Source organism: Notolepis coatsorum, assembly GCF_963971535.1.
Source record: "Notolepis coatsorum genome assembly, chromosome: 12".
NCBI lineage: Eukaryota > Metazoa > Chordata > Actinopteri > Aulopiformes > Paralepididae > Notolepis > Notolepis coatsorum.
The window spans coordinates 82,393,785-82,406,870 of NC_140176.1; positions in this window are offsets into that span (position 1 = coordinate 82,393,785).

Sequence of the window (13,086 nt, forward strand, 5' to 3'; positions counted from 1 at the left end):
AGTCCTCAGCCCTTGTGTGGGTGAATGTAACAAGTTCCTAACGTTTTCTTTCCCCTATTATTTCATGCACACTTTATTCATTGTTTTAAATTATTATTTTCTTTTAAGTTATTTTGCGCATCACTCTGTTTTGAATTTGATGCAAATTTGCAATGCATGAGGGTCATCCTTTTGTGTTAAATGGCTGCATAAAGCAAGCATTTGTTGACTCGCATGTTGATAAGAGTATTAAAACTTGGAACTTGAAAAAGATCCGTATGGTACATTTCTTTTTTATGCGATTAATTTGCGATTAATCGCGAGTTAACTATGGACAATCATGCGATTAATCGAGTTAAATATTTTAATCGATTGACAGCACTAATATATATATATATATATATATATATATATATATATATATATATATATATATATATGTTTTTCTTTTTCTTTTTCCCTTTGTCACTATTTGAACACAGCTATGTTATAGATGAAATATAACTAGGATAATAATGAGGTTTTATATTTGAATAATTTCTTAAAACTATGTAGCGAACTACACATTTTTACTTTTCCATAATTTTGCCCCTTTAACAGATATAGATCGACTTTTTATATTTGTCCTTGCCTTTGCGACATTGAATACACAAGGGCCAATATGACAGGCTGCGTGTGATACGGCTCGCTCTATAGTGGTGCTCAGTGGCATCTCACTACGCAGCTTCAAATGCACACATGAAAGCACATTCTTTCTTCCGCTGCCTGTAAATTGCATTTGACAGCAGAGGCGAAGGGGGCAAGGCGTAAAGGGCTCGCTGGAACAGAACTTTGTTTCAGGAGAGCAGCGAGTGTGTAGGCACACTAACATCAGGTTAAACCAACAGTAGAGAGAGAGAGCGAGAGAGAGAGATAGAGGGAGAGAGGGAGAGGGCAGGGTCAGGTTACACGCGGTGGGACCCCCAGACCTGCCCCGAACCTGTCTGTCTGTCAGAGGAGAGAGAGAGAGAGAGAGGGTTGGGTGGTTGGGGATGGCAGGGGGGTATGGGGGGGTTTGAGGAAGACTGATTAGTGATACACTTTGACACTGTCTCAATGGCGTTCATTCAGCTTGCCACTGTCGCTCACCGTGGGGGAGTACTTGAGCTTAATGGGAGCTGAAGCCGGACATCAGAGCTGTTTCTAATCACACTGTTGTAACCCTGGGCTTGAGAGTGTTGTTCTCTGTACGTCTGGATGGCGAGTGTGGCTGAGAAGCAGGAAGAAGGCTTGGTTCAGGTTTTTCTTACCTTAGGTTAACCCTTTCTGGTGCACAAGCTCCGGTTTTGAGAACTGAATTCCATCATTCCAGTGATGATGTAACAATGGCTACTACTACTACTACTACTACTGGCCAACGGAACCTAAATAGAACTCTGAGAAAACATTACAAAAACATCCACCTGAAACACCTTAACTCATTCTGCGCCATCGCTTAATGCGCGAGAGGGCGCCAGAACGCCACCGCTTTAATCAATGGGGGGACTGCGAGATTTGCAAGTGCTTAAAATATATCTTAAATTATAGCTATGGGTCTAATACACCCGTCGATTATCAGTGAGTTGCTTCCAGTCAACATGTACAAAACGGATTGTTTTTTCATCGGTACATTTCCGTTTTATACCGTTTTGAATATGAGTATAGTTTTGGTGATTCTTAGTAATTCCAGGAAAAGACGAAATAATAGTCCTTTAGTGGAATACACTAAACACGTTGTCACACACATTTTTCGCCTGATTATCGAATCTCCCTGAAATCAACACTAGATCATCATTATTATCCTTCCTCATGCAAGAATGAAAAGAGCCCTGGACCGCGGCGCTTAGATCTTTTGTACACGTGATCTCAAGAAGGTGCTGAATGAGCTCAGTGGCAATTTTTCATGTCTGGTCAATTTTAGCATGGTGTTATTCACCGTCAAATTCCCTGAGATCCATAGATGTCCCTAGATACCAAGAACATGCACATGGACCGTGTAGAAGTGGAGCAATCTTCCATTTACTTAGGTATGTATTTTTAGGCGGATTTTCAGAAAATAGGGCTAGGGCTTAAGAGGTTAATGTGTCTGTGGTGTGGAGTGGCCCCCCTTAAAGCCATGTTTCTTTCAGCTAAGGACTGAATTATTGTGAGAGAACGTCACGCCACCTGTTTCTCTCAGCCTCAGCGAGTGCCATCTCTTGTCTGTCTATTGTCAGCCCTTTCGCAAAACGGACCTCCAACTCTTTCCAGGCTGCCATGTGGGTATTGTGCTCCTGGCTATCCTCATGGATCTTAAGCAAGTGGCCTGCATTTTTCCAGTCCTTTAACCGTTCCCTATTCAGTTTGTACACTCTCTTGAAAACATTTTGCAGCAGAAGCAGTGTAAGCTATCCTCCTTTTCGGAGTACATCAGCCAGCTTCTTTAGATTTTTTCTTCGTTGACGAAGACTTAAATGGTCATGTTGACACCTTCTGCCATCCTTTTGTTTTGGAAATGTAAAGCTGTTTTTAATTTGGAATGGTCCTCTGTGAACTAACTCTCTTTTTTCTCTTCTAACCTTATCAGTTAGAGGAGATGGCCAGTCAGCAGGGTCTATTGGTGGTGCCTTTATTCCTGATGCTGCATCACTGGGCTCTTCTGGGGTGGAGGGGGCAGGGGGAGTGCTCGATGGTGCTGTGCGTTGTGAGCTGGGTTGTGCAGAGGTGGAGGGGGCAGGGGGAGTGCTCGATGGTGCTGTGCGTTGTGAGCTGGGTTGTGCAGAGGTGGAGGGGGCAGGGGGAGTGCTCCATGGTGCTGTGCGTTGTGAGCTGGGTTGTGCAGAGGTGGAGGGGGCAGGTGGAGTGCTCGATGGAGCTGTGGCTGTGCGTTGTGAGCTGGGCCCTTCAGAGGTGGAGGGGGCAGGGGGAGTGCTCGATGGTGCTGTGCATTGTGAGCTGGGCCCTTCAGAGGTGGAGGGGGTAGGGGGAGTGCTCGATGGTGCTGTCTGTTGTGAGCTTGGCTCTTCAGAGTTAGAGGGGGCAGGGGGAGTGCTCGATGGTGCTGTCCGTTGTGAGCTTGGCTCTTCAGAGTTGGAGGGGGCAGGGGAAGTGCTCGATGGTGCTGTGGCTGTGCGTTGTGAGCTGGGCTCTTCTGAGTTGGAGGGGGCAGAGGGAGTGCTCGATGGTGCTGTGCGTTGTGAGCTGGGCTCTTCTGAGGTGGAGGGGGCAGGGGGAGTGCTCGATGGTGCTGTCCGTTGTGAGCTGGGCTCTTCTGAGGTGGAGGGGGCAGGGGAAGTGCTCGATGGTGCTGTGGCTGTGCGTTGTGAGCTGGGCTCTTCTGAGTTGGAGGGGGCAGAGGGAGTGCTCGATGGAGCTGTGCATTGTGAGCTGGGCTCTTCTGAGGTGGAGGGGGCAGGGGGAGTGCTCGATGGTGCTGTGTGTTGTGAGCTGGGCTCTTCTGAGGTGGAGGGGGCAGGGGGAGTGCTCAATGGTGCTGTGCGTTGTGAGCTGGGCTTTTCTGAGGTGGAGGGGGCAGGGGGAGTGCTCGATGGTGCTGTGGCTGTGTGTTGTGAGCTGGGTTGTGCAGAGGTGGAGAGGGCAGGGGGAGTGCTCGATGCAGTGTAATACTAATATAGCATAATGGGAAAGTTTATTTAGCATTAATATGAATGATATGATGCACTTTAAAACACTGATGTAACTAACTCACTTTAGAGATTATGAACTGTAACACAAGAAACCAAAGGCTTACTACAACAATTAATTATAAAGGAGATGAAAAGGAATAGAATTTTTTTTTTATTACAGGGTAAACAAAAACTGCTCATTTCCCTGATGATGACTACAGTTTTCTTATTTTTATTAGTTGTTATGTAGCCTACTTTTATGTAGGCTGCTACTGATATGCACGCAGTAGCCTAGTCTATGTATTTTTAGCTAACGTTACTGTCGTCCAAAAGTAAGCTAGCAAGTTAACATTACACTCTGTTATACTAGACCAGGCCCTCATGTATCAACAATGCGTAGAAAGTGTTCTATTTTTGTTCTTAAGCACAGAATTTAGAATGTGTGTACGCACAGAAAAGTCGGGATTTATCACACGTGCGTACACAGGTTCTACGCACACTCCGTGTTGATAAATACCATTCATTCTACGCTCCGCGCTCATGCACGATTTTAAGTATTTGCATATAGAACCGCCCGTAATTAACCATATACGGTAATGGAACACCCCCATGAAATGTGGAAAAATGGACTAAGCCGAGCGAAACGTGTTATGGGAGAAATACGCGACAGGCTGACAGAGACGTGTACACGTACGGTGATGTCGGATATGATATCTATTAACCAGCGCAAACACTAATAAAGACCGTGCTGGAATATGACTGCCTTTTCCCGTTTCGTTCGATTAATACCCAGGGATTAAAGTTCTCCTAAATTTTTTTCCAAATCGCAATGGATTTTCCGTCGATTTTCTACCTGCATATGATTTGTAGAGGCATACAATCTATTTTGATGTCGGTATTAGGTAGCCTATATTACAATAATACGAGAGCATATACAAGAACAATGAATCTCACTGCCATGTATGATGTAGCCTACGCCATGTGTAGCCTGCCTATATGTGATCAATACAAACTTGAACTTGAATTCCATCATCATATTTATATGTTGTGTCTGTCCACTATGTTTGTTACTTTGTTATTTCCCCCCCCTATCTATGTAAAGTGACCTTGGGTCTCTTGAAAGGCACTGTTATGTACCAGGAGCTGATCACCTCTGTGTCACTGTGCATGCAGGTGAGGGCTGCCAATTAGCCAATTAGTGCTGATTGGTTACCTGCTGGGAGCTATAAAGGCAGACCTAGTAACACACATGCACTGTCTGTGCTTAGGGGAAGAGCTGTCAGGTTCTTCCAGTCCTTGTCCGTTGGGTTTATATTGGTACTTTAGTTTACATTTACATTAATAGTTCCTTGAGATAGTAGCACTTTGAGTTAGAGCACAGGGTTTGGTGTTGGTTTGCACATAGGTTGCGTGCCCATGAGCCAGGGTCGTAACAGTTGGGCGCTCGTCCGGGATCTTTTACCCCTAGAACTTTGTTTGGTGGTTTTTTTTGTGTTACACGGGGTGTCATGGTATTATGGTTTGGGTGGTGTTCGTTACATATGGTGTAACGTGGGGGCTGAGCCATTTCATCAAACAGGTGAGTATGCCGTATTTGTTTGTAATTTGATGTGACTACTTATGCTGTTAAAATATATAGTTTAGTGGGCACCACATGTAGATAGGGACATTATTTTCTGGTTGTTGGTTAGCGTCCTGTGCACCACGTACTCCTGGGGCGGTCAATGAAATGATTGGTATATGATCTTTGACTGGTAGCAGGTGTGGTTGAAGAAAGTTAAGTCTACAGGGCATTAGTTTAAGGGTAGGTAGATTAGGGCGGCCAGAAAACACAGGTAGTGTGGTAGGGCTTGTTTTAGTGTTTCTTAGGGTAGACATGTGGTGGGCCGGTTTTGACTGCAGTTTAGACATAGAAGCATATGTAGTCATATCAGGTTAGAAGGCGCACCTGTTTGGATTTGTTTGGATTTATTTTGTTTGTTTGAGTGTTTGGTGAGCATACCTGGTAGCACCCTGCGTGTATGACACGTCTATTTGGGGTGGGTGTGTTTTATTTTTATGTTTTTTTTTGCGTCCTAGAAATGAGCGCTCCGTAGCACACATTGCCACCGCGTCCCTTTATGGTTATTATTAGTGGCTTTGGCATTCTTTATGGTTCTTCAGTGGTTCGTCGTGGTTCTTTAGTCGTTCTTCAGTGGTTCTTTAGTGTTTCTTTAGTGGCTCTTTAGGTAGGTTGTGTGTGTGCTAGGGTGCTTTTGGTAGCTTTTGTGACTCTAAAGTGAACGGGTTGTGGCGCTGGTGCAGGAAAGATGGCTTCCATTAGGGATTTTGTTGATCTCCCTTCGCATGACATGTTGGAGAGGTTTTCCAAAGAACAGCTTCTGGAGCTTGCTGTACACTACAAGGTGGAGCTTTCTCCCAGTGAGAAACGGTTGAAGCCAACTGCCTTGAGTGCTTTGAGGGTGTTACTCATTAGAGAGCAGGTGCTTGGGGCGAGGGTGGAGGAGCCTCCTTCATCTGGCGCGTCTCCGCTATTACCTGGTGTAGAGGGTGAGTGGAGGATTAGGGAGTTGGAGTTTAAGGAAAGGCAGCTAGAGCGAGAGCGTGAGGAGAGGAGAGAGGAGCGTGAGCTTAAGGAGAGGCGTGAGGAGCGTGAGTTTAAGTGTGAGGAGCGTGAGTTTAAGGAGAAACAAATGTTGCTGGAGCACGAGCGTGCACAGAAGGAGCTTGAATATAAGCATGCTGCCTTACAGGCGGGGGCTCTGCATCCAGAGTCACGTTCCGGGTTTGATGTAGGCAGGAATATTAGGATGGTGCCACCATTTTTTGAGAAAGACGTGGAAAGATATTTTCCCCTCTTTGAACGGGTGGCAACCACATTGAAGTGGCCTGATACCGCCTGGACACTGCTGCTGCAATGTGTTTTAGTTGGTAGGGCACAAAAAGCCTACACTGCTCTGTCCCTTGAACAAAGCGCTGATTATGAGCTGGTTAAAGCTTCCATTTTGAGGGCTTATGAGTTGGTCCCCAAGGCCTATCGTCAGCGTTTTAGAGGTTATCGCAGGTCGGAGGGGCAGTCTTATGTTGAATTTGGAAGGGAGAAGGAGAACCTGTTTGACAGGTGGTGCACTTCTCAGAAGGCAGAGTCAAGAGAGCAGCTTAGGCAGTTGATTCTCCTAGAGGAATTTAAAAGATGTGTTCCTGATACCGTTTCCACACATCTAAATGAGCGTAAGGTATCGAAGATAGGCGACGCCGCTGTCTTCGTGGATGAGTTTGTGTTGACACACAAGTCCGTGTTTTTGGAGGACTACCGTGTTGAGTCCGGGGATAGGCGTCCTGTTCAGGGGGGCCGTTTCCCAAAACCTGTGTCTGCTGGTCAGTTAACTTCACCTCCTAGGCGGGGTGGTTCTGCTGGTGCATTCCCAGAAGGGATTATCTGTTTCTACTGTAAAGAACCTGGTCATATCGTTGCTGGGTGCCCGGTGCTTGAGCAGAAAAATGTCAGAACCGTGGCTCTGGTAGAAACCATATGCAGAACGCCTATGCCAACGTTAGATGGGGATGGGGGAAGTATCAAACGTGTGGACAAAGAGCTCGAGGGTTCCTCAAGGTTTATGATGAATGGATTTGTTTCCCTGACTAATGCACTAGAGCAGGGGTGGCCAACCCGCGGCTCGCGAGCCGCATGCGGCTCTTTGCCCGTCAATGTGCGGCTCTTCCATCCACCAAATTTTTTTTTTTTTTTTTTTTTTATTATCTATTTTTTACTTTTTTTTTTTTTTTTACTTTTTTTTTTTTATGTCACTCATTCCATAAGGACGTAGAATAAACATTTACAATTTTTTTTTAAATGGTCCATTTGCATGTTCTTGGTATCTGAATCTAGGGACATATATGGATCAGTGTCAGAAATAGTGTGTCTGTTACTAGACTTGAGTAAATTGTAATGAACCAAAGGAGAATATCAATTATATTTAAAAAAAAAAATTATCTTTGACTGTAAATAACACCATGCTAAAATTGACCAGACCTGAAAAATCTAAGCAAATGAATAAAGGGAAGATGATTAAACAGAAGGTTTTGTAGATACAGTACTGAATTCTGCCATCTTTTTTATAATGTAAATTTCTCCACCATTTTTCATCATATTGCAACACCGTTTTTTGCAAAACGTTCACAGAAAGGTAGAGAAACTAACTGCGTTCTGTTTTATGGCAATAACGTTCAGGTTTGTGGGAGATAATCCCAAAAAATAAGAGAAATTAAAAAGTAAATCCAGAAGTCAGATGATTGACAGGGGCTGGTGTGAGCTGGGTAGGGTAGTTTTTCGAAATTTGAAAGCCCTGAGTCTCTTCCTTCAAAAGACTACACTCACTTTTGGCTGTGCCACTTCCTCCTGTCAATATGCGCCGGTTTCCGACTCAATGCCCTGAGATTTCTATAATCTTATATTTCACTAATAACAGTTAAAATAATTGGTAAACAAACATAATGCTGAAAATATACACTTTTACTGTATATCTCGGGCTTAAGAGGTTAACCCTGTGAGGCCCAAATTAAAAAGAAATTAGCAACTTCAGAGGCCAGAGGGTGGGATATATAAACACATTTACTATCAAATAGCATTGTGAGGCTGAACAACAGGACCAATTGACTATACATGTGCTTAAAGGGGAACTATCTTATAAATGGCTTTTTTCAGTGTTTACCATTGTTTCTTAGCTATGTGGACTTATATTAATAGGATATATGTCTCTAATTCTCATATTGGCGAATTCTTCCAATTCTCCTCTCACAATATTCACCCTCACTGAACTGAGTCATCTGAAAATGTGCATATCTGTGATGTCAGAGATTTCTCAGCTGCATAATAATGTGGCAGTTGATGTGGCAGTTGGCACCAGGCCACACAGTGGTTGGAGCCCAGCCTCAAAACAACTTAAGATCTTGAGGTAGAAAAATGCGGTTTTTAGTACTTGATTAGAAATACAAAACAATGCATTTTTTTTGAAAAAAACCTAGGTGTTCCATAGACTCACAGGAATTGTGTAAAAGTGCCCAAATAGTGAAAGAAATAGTAAAATAGTTCCCCTTTAACATTTTTTAAATAAACATTATTTTTTTAAATGGCTAAAAGTGATTTTGTAATTTTGCAACCGTGGGTCTCACAGGGTACTTTTAACCATGTGAGGCCCAAATAAAAAAGACATTAGCAACTTCAGAGGCCAGAGGGTGAGACCTATAAACACATGAAGGGTGCCGTGACTGAAAAAAAAGGTTGAGAAACGCTGGTATATGGTGTGGCTCTTTGTGGTACCACAGTAATTTTTTTGTGGCTCTTAGTCTCTGACTGGTTGGCCACCCCTGCACTAGAGTCCAAACAGGCTATAACAATTTGGAGAGATACCGGTGCTTTTCAGTCCCTCATTCTGGACGGGGTTTTGCCGTTTTCAGAAAACTCTTCTTTGCATTCCGGTGTCGTTGTTCGGGGCTTTGGGGGTGGATTTGTGGATGCACCTTTGCATGAGGTCACGATCAATTCTCCCTTAGTATCAGGCAATGTTGTTGTGGGGGTATGTTCTCACATTCCCATAAAGGGGGTGTCCTTCATTCTAGGGAATGATTTGGCTGGTGACAAAGTGTTGGCTACTCCGGTTGTAACTCCCATTCCTGTGGTTTCTGAGGTCTCTAATGAGCTGGCACAGAAACATCCAGGAGTGTTTCCTGTGTGTGCTGTGGCACGAGAAATGTCAAAGGACAAAAGTGATGTTGTTGATACTTCGACTTGGGACATTACACTTAGTGACACATTCTTTGTTGAATTAAAATGTGTACCTGTTGAGAATTTTGGAAAGCACACTGTGGATGTACCTCTGCATAATGATTCTCTTGATTGTGGCTTTGTGTTAGGCCCGGTGGTGAAACCAGAGTTGACATGCGTGCCGGAGAAGCATGTGACAGGAGATGATATGGCAGCGCAGTGTCTCAAGGTCTTCCCAGCCTGTACGGTGGCTGAGGCCACGAACGAATTGGAGGATGAGTGTGGGAAGGATGCTATGAGAGGTGCTGTTGTTTCATGTGACACCGTTCTAGTTGGAGAGGCTACTAAGCCTGACTTAGGCTGCCAGCCTTCCCACAGTAGCTCTATTGTCCCTAATGTTTCACTTGTGGGCAGGGATGGTCCCAGTATGTCAGTTGATGATTCTGACATTGATCCACATGTCCACACTGATTCTCTGCCATGCACTAGGTGTGATGGTCACCCTAAGTACCTGTGTCCTGTGGAGCAGGAGCCGCCTTAGCGACCTGGTCTGTTGAGTGGCAGCCATTTTGATTTTGATCAGGACAAGGTTATTTTGGGTGACGCCATTTTAGATGGTGTTCCAGACGTTATTGTGACTGTCGTACTGCCATGTTCCCGGGGCTGTACCTGAGGTGGTACATCCTACTCTGGATGTTCACGGTTTGCAGTATCCTGAACTGCCAGTGCCAGGTGGGATGGATATGGGTGCGGTGGTGGTATCAGTGATCTGTGGTTTTTGTGGTGCTGTGTTCTGTTCTGTTGAGCGCAGTTCTCGGGTTGATTTTGGTTTGCAGTCTAGTTTTGACGGATCGGTATCGGTGGTCGTGTTCGACAGGGGCCGACCCGCTATCGCTGTTGTGGTAGTGGCCCTGACAACTAATGGGTCACAGTGGGTTTTTTTTTTTTTTTTCTTTTTTTTGGGTTGTTGTGTGGTGGTTGCCTCTGGGGCAACCAGTTTGGTTGGGGAGGTGTTATGTACCAGGAGCTGATCACCTCTGTGTCACTGTGCATGCAGGTGATGGCTGCCAATTAGCCAATTAGTGCTGATTGGTTACCTGCTGGGAGTTTTAAAGGCAGACCTAGTAACACACATGCACTGTCTGTGCTTAGGGGAAGAGCTGTCAGGTTCTTCCAGTCCTTGTCCGTTGGGTTTATATTGGTACTTTAGTTTACATTTACATTAATAGTTCCTTGAGATAGTAGCACTTTGAGTTAGAGCACGGGGTTTGGTGTTGGTTTGCACATAGGTTGCGTGCCCATGAGCCAGGGTCGTAACAGGCACTATATAAAATGAAGCTATTATTATTATTATTATTATCACGTCTGTGCGGGAGCTCACAAATAGACTGTTAGTCTCAGTGAAGTTTCAACGGAGGTCATCTATTCGAACCAACAAATTGAAGTAGAAAGCATTTCGTTGTGACCAATCTTATTTGGAAACATGACACACAAAATAATAGTATTTCGCTTTTTATTTGAAACAATATTTAAGCGTTTTTCGAGGTGGGTGTTCTGCGTCTGCCCCCCCGTGCCAAACAAGCAGGCCAACCACTTGTTCGCGCGTGAGCACATTATAATTACACTACTGTCGCTATTTTACAATGAACTATAATGAATTACGGTTCATACTCATACAGAACACGCGCCAGTGTTGGAAGTAATGCACGGAAGCTTATTTCCGCGTTGCAATAATAATATTCTACCGCCGGGTGCCAGGTACGCATGGTCAGAGCTGTGCGTAAATATATGCACAAAGTCAAGCACACGTTCAAATTGATAAGTCACACACTTTGCTTAGAAATGATCGTACGCACGGGTTATGCACATATCTGTGCGTACGCACCATTGATAAATGAGGCCCACCAGGGGTTCCCAAACTTTTTCAGCTCGAGACCCAAAAGAGAAATTTGGTGTTTCCCCAGGACCCAAACTTACAAAAATACATCATGAATTGCCATAACATACATTTATAAACTACTGATAAAGAACACAACAAACCATGAATTTAAAATGTATATGAAATGTATTTATTTACTTATAAAAGTACATCACAGCAATAATCAGAGTGTAATGTTAAGTTGCTCACCACCTCATAACATATGTACATACAATTATGTAACACTTTTAAATGAACAAACATGTTCTACTCTCCTTTCTATTTCTCACCCCTTTTTCAACTCTCCATTTCTTACCCCCTCCCTCCGTCCCTCAACCTTAAACCCCAAAATTGAGCAACATTCTGATTAATTTGTACTGACTTATTAAAAAATTCTACTGACCTGACATCATGCTAGAAGGGGTATAATATTTCATCTATGGCACAATGAAATCTAATGAGAGGTATGTGGCTGGTTGAAGTTTTCAACCAGCAGATCTATTCTGGGCTTGGTTTTTGAAAGTGCTATTCTGAGGTCATGCTGAGCATTTAGTCTGTTTCTGTATTTGTTTTTCAGGTATGCTTGAGTAGAAAACCCAGATTCACATAAGTATGTGGTGCCAAACTGAATCAACACATCTACAACGGGTCCCTAAGTTTGGGAAACACTGCACTAGACAATTAATTTAATCACATTAACGTTACTGTACCTCTGCCCTTTTCACATTGTTCCTCCTCTTCTTTCCTTCTTTTCCTTCCCTGAGCACCGGACTGCTTTGGTCTTTTCGACATGTTGATAGCATGTAATGCGAGGGTCACGTCAGCCACATGTTACCATTGCCCAGAGAGGCAATAGGATAAATCTGCAGTGCCGCACAATAGAATAAATCTGCAGTGCCGCAGCCCCATATATAGTAGGGGCCTGTACTGTGCGTTGGGGGCCTGTACTGTGCGGTGCACTACTGCGCATGCACTGCAACTGACTGTGGTGTTTTACAGTTCAGACTGATCTGGTACAGTAGCTCTGACTGTGGGGTTTTACAGTTCAAACATACACAGCCTCCGTCAGAGGAGTGGATAAAGGCTCTGTCGGGCAGCTGACCATATCTCCTCCATCACACACAGATGACCAGATACACATTCCACAGGTTCAAGTTGAAGAAGTTTAATTTGAATGTACTGAATAATACAGGTACTTAAATGAATGTTCAATTCATCAAGACATTTAGAGACATACAAATATACAGTACTATGTAAGAAAAAACATCAAGTCATGTTTATCATTTTGGACTCAAATAGAGGAATGTTGCTCAAGGTTATAAAACGCAGTTGTGCGCACTATGAACCGGGATTTGATTGAATAAGCAACACATGTGTTTTTTACAATGACGTTGACAATGTGTATTGCGGTGGACAATAACAGATAATGTGAAGTTGAACACCTTGTGAGAATGGTTCATGTTTAACATAGCTTTAACATTAGTTCAACTTTAATAAAGTAGTCAAAACGTGGGCCAAAATAATAGCAACTTCACATTCACATAGCATTAGTTGGGTGTATACAGGGAATATTAGCTAACATGCGTTAGCTATCTAACGTTAGGTTAGTGCAGAACTAGCCCCCAGCTGCAATCCCGGAGCGTGCGTTAGCTAATGTTAGCTCACCACTTTTCACAAATTACAGACGGAAAATAGGCCCTAATGTCCAAAATAGCGAAGGTGCCACGGCCGCGTGTATGCTTTCCGCAACGCAGTTGTGTTTCTGCGTTCCCGTTTTGCGCTCTGATTGGCCGAGCGCGCGC